Source organism: Austrofundulus limnaeus, unplaced genomic scaffold (assembly GCF_001266775.1).
Source record: "Austrofundulus limnaeus strain Quisiro unplaced genomic scaffold, Austrofundulus_limnaeus-1.0 Scaffold225, whole genome shotgun sequence".
Lineage (NCBI taxonomy): Eukaryota > Metazoa > Chordata > Actinopteri > Cyprinodontiformes > Rivulidae > Austrofundulus > Austrofundulus limnaeus.
In genome coordinates this window covers 757,516-761,074 of record NW_013952627.1, presented here as the reverse complement: position 1 = coordinate 761,074, position 3,559 = coordinate 757,516, and the positions used below count along the sequence as shown (strand labels likewise).

General features: G+C 38.2%; 1 long non-coding RNA gene across 1 annotated transcript in view; it reads left to right on the top strand.

Annotated features, from left to right (window-relative positions):
• The window catches only part of LOC106525424 (uncharacterized), a 2,894-nt gene extending 1,718 nt beyond the window's left edge, over nucleotides 1–1,176 (top strand). The window contains exons 2-5 of the long non-coding RNA XR_001311114.1: nucleotides 97–196; nucleotides 299–405; nucleotides 915–1,050; nucleotides 1,125–1,176. This is a non-coding gene — a long non-coding RNA (uncharacterized LOC106525424). The remainder of the gene's footprint in view (nucleotides 1–96; nucleotides 197–298; nucleotides 406–914; nucleotides 1,051–1,124) is intronic.
• Nucleotides 1,177–3,559: the final 2,383 nt, after the last annotated feature.

Below are 3,559 nucleotides of genomic sequence, written 5' to 3'. Positions count from 1 at the left end.
CTTACTAACTTACTGACTTACTAACTTACTAACTTACTGACTTACTGACTGACTTACTTACTTACTTACTTACTTATTCATTTAATTAATTTTCAGACATGGCGAGAAGACAAGATGACCCCAGAGAATTCATCAAAGCCTTTCTGGGGCCAAATGGTGATCTACAGTCACTAGAGTGGGTTCAAGTATTTATCAGGTGAGCAACTAAAATCCGATGATAAACTTTAATATTTGGGTTAAGACTCTAAGGGTACATGATMATCTCAATGTTTTATTTTGTTTTTCCATTTTACTGTAGACTCATGGAGGTCTGTGATGAGACAGCCAGCAGATGCGTATACCTTAACATCTTGGTGCACACCGAGTCTGACAGCGTTCTGAACAGGCAGWGACTAACTTCCACATGTAATTTCTTGTCATTTGTCATGCATAAATGGTGTCACACCAAAGTGAAGGAATATTAGTTACTCTACAAACTAGTATTTTGTTTATAAGTTAGAAAAACTTGTTAAAAAAGGCACATTTTGTCAAATGTTAGATCAAAGTCAAATCTTTCCGATGGGAAGGTGGTTATTTAGCGTATCGAGCTTTAAGCAACACTCACTGTCCATGGTTCTGTCCATGGTTCTGAAACACTCACTGTCCATGGTTCTGTCCATGGTTCTGAAACACTCACTGTCCATGGTTCTGAAACACTCACTGTCCATGGTTCTGTCCATGGTTCTGAACACTCACTGTCCATGGTTCTGAACCTTCACAAACTAAGTAGTTCTGATCAGACAACCAATCAAGAACTGTGTTTGGACCAGTTAATTTAGCTTAAAAGGGAGAAGTTCTTTGCTGGCCTGGTGCTGGACGGTGTGTCTGTTAGAGAAAAAGACCACTAAAAAATGTTTTCTTGCTTCTTTATCCAGATTCATCACTGCTGGCGGCTATTCGCTCCTCAATTCCTGGCTGGTGTACTCGACRTCTACGAACGACACGACTCTGCTTCGAGGAATCCTGCGTGTGCTGAAAAAGCTGCCTCTTACAGTGGAACATCTCAAAATGGTTCTGAGTTCACCTCACAACACCTGCAGAAGACTGCACAGTTTTATTTTCTGACCCTGGTGTCTTTTTTCCAGAACACAATGGCCAGGTTGGTGTGGCAGCTTAGCAAAAGGTCAGAGATTGGAGGTCAGTTTTCTTGCTTCTCAACTGTCTTATTTCCATCGACTTATGGGATTATGGGTGCAACACCTCATCATTAAACTAGCGACCAAAACAAAATGAAGGAGAAACAACAAGTATGAAGTAAAAGCATATATTGCCTCCAAACAACACAACTTGCAAACAAGTCTGTGAGCTATGCCATCATCCATTTTAATGGACAACAACATACAACACTCTGTGCAACAGTTTTTGTCTTTGTAGTCCTTTGCATCCCTGTCATGCATTTATCTTTCTACTCATGCTGTATCAAATGTTCCTGGAGTTTGGACTGGTGAAATGTAAGGGTTGATGCTTCAGTCCCTTGGTGTATTTTTACCTTGCAAAATGTGTTTTTAATTATTTGATTAGAAGTTGCACCCACAATCCAAGCATAATGAATGCCTGTTTTCTAATTCTAATGTTGACTTTGTCCTTAGGGGTGAGGAGATTGGCCACATCGCYGGTAAAAGACTGGCTGGCAGTGATGATGTGTCTCACTCAGTCGAGCAGTATAACTCCACTGCTGCTAAAACTTAACAGTTTACTTGTTGAATTAAAATTTGAACGTTCACCGGTGGTCTCATGATTGACATTTTTTTACCTTCTCTTTTTGATCCATTTCACGACGCTTAGCTTACAAAAAACACAAGAGGAAAGAGGGTTTTAGGGTACATGTTGGGGGAGGAAATTCCCACCAAAGGGACCAGGGTTGGAGAAGCAAGCCAGGCTTCTGTGTCAGAGGGCGGCCCATGTGGAGTGGGCTCAGAACTCATGAGACTGGATTACCTTCAGGCTCCAGTGTAGCAACAACAGAGTTCCTACACTGTCTTAACAACTATGGAATGTCRTGGTTTGTCATTTTATGCCTTGGTTTTTCCTAGTGTTTCTATGTTCCCCTGTGTGTCTCTGCTCAGCTGCCCCACATCACAGTGCTGATTACCCTTGTGTTTCTCCCCAGGTGTTTTCTGTTCCCTCTTTAGTTTTCTGTGTATTTAAGCTCAGTCTTGTCTCTGTCTCATTGTCGGATCATTGTTCTGTCTACCTGGTCGTGTCCTGTCCCATGTTCTTTGTCTAGCTCCAAGTCAAGTGAGTTTTTGCTGTATTATCAGCCTCCTGAGTTTTCATTAAAGGCCTTGTGTTTTTGTGATTTTTGAAACCTGCCTGTGCCCTGGGTTATTTTGTCAGTCCTGACCAGGAAAACACTGAAATTTAGACAGTATTTTACATGTCTGGATTTGTGTGAAGAATTTGTACAATTTTGATCCTAAAAAAGTTAAAACTAGAGAAAAAAAGTAATTGTAATATTTTCTCAAACACTGAAATATAACAGAGCTATGTTTAAGGACCTARAGCGTCAGCAGCCTCAGGAAACTGTTTACATGATGTACATTCAGCACACAGAAAGCAGTGACAAAGTAAACACATTAAGTTACTGCAGTACAACAAACTGGTATTTTGTTTTTTGAGAAAGTAGTTTTATAAGCCTGAAAAATGTCCTTTTGGCTGACTATTAGCCTAGCCTTGACAGGGACTTTATCTCTTTGTTTAAGCTTTATGATTAATGTGAAAATATTAACTTTTAAATTTGTTTTAAATTCTGTCAGACGTGTCCCAGAGGCGTGTTTGTTTTCAGCTGCTGTAGTACCATGAGTCTGCCTAGTCTCATGTCTGCCTATTAGATTATGGGTGACTGTCTACATATTAGGTTATTTTAAACAAATGCAAAAATTCCTTTAAACAAAGAACTTTGTTGTCTAATGTCTCCTAACAAGTGTCATTTATTTTAATATATAATTTATAATGATGATTAATGAGTCTAAACAGATAATATCAGTGGAATAGAACCAGTATTTTCTGAACTTGTTGCCTATGTTGGAAAGTGTCAGTGCTTCAGTTAGCCACTAGATGTCGCTGTTGCTCCTCAGACTGAAGCCTCGAAGCTTCAAGTGTTTGTTTTTTCCAGCAGAAYGAGGCTTCACCTTCTCATCACTTGTTCCACCACTTCTAAATTTTTAAAGATGTTTAGCCAAAATCAGTAGAGACGCATTTTATCCTAAATTATCACTGGGTATGAAGGAATATTTTATGAGTATCAACTAGGAAATATTGACTATTATTATTATTATTTTATGACAGTAAAACTAAATAAATCTACTTTAATGCTGGTTGAAGTCATATTTTTTTTCAAGTGGCTAAAAAGTGCTAAGTTACTGACTGACTTCAGGACTGGTTTAGATAATAAATTATTCATATTTATGACTCAAATAAAAGTATAGATACTAGGGTTTAAAATACTTTTTTAAAAGTAGAAAAATCAACTCAATTTTTTTTTACTCAAGTACAAGTATAAATTACTGGTTTTAAAACT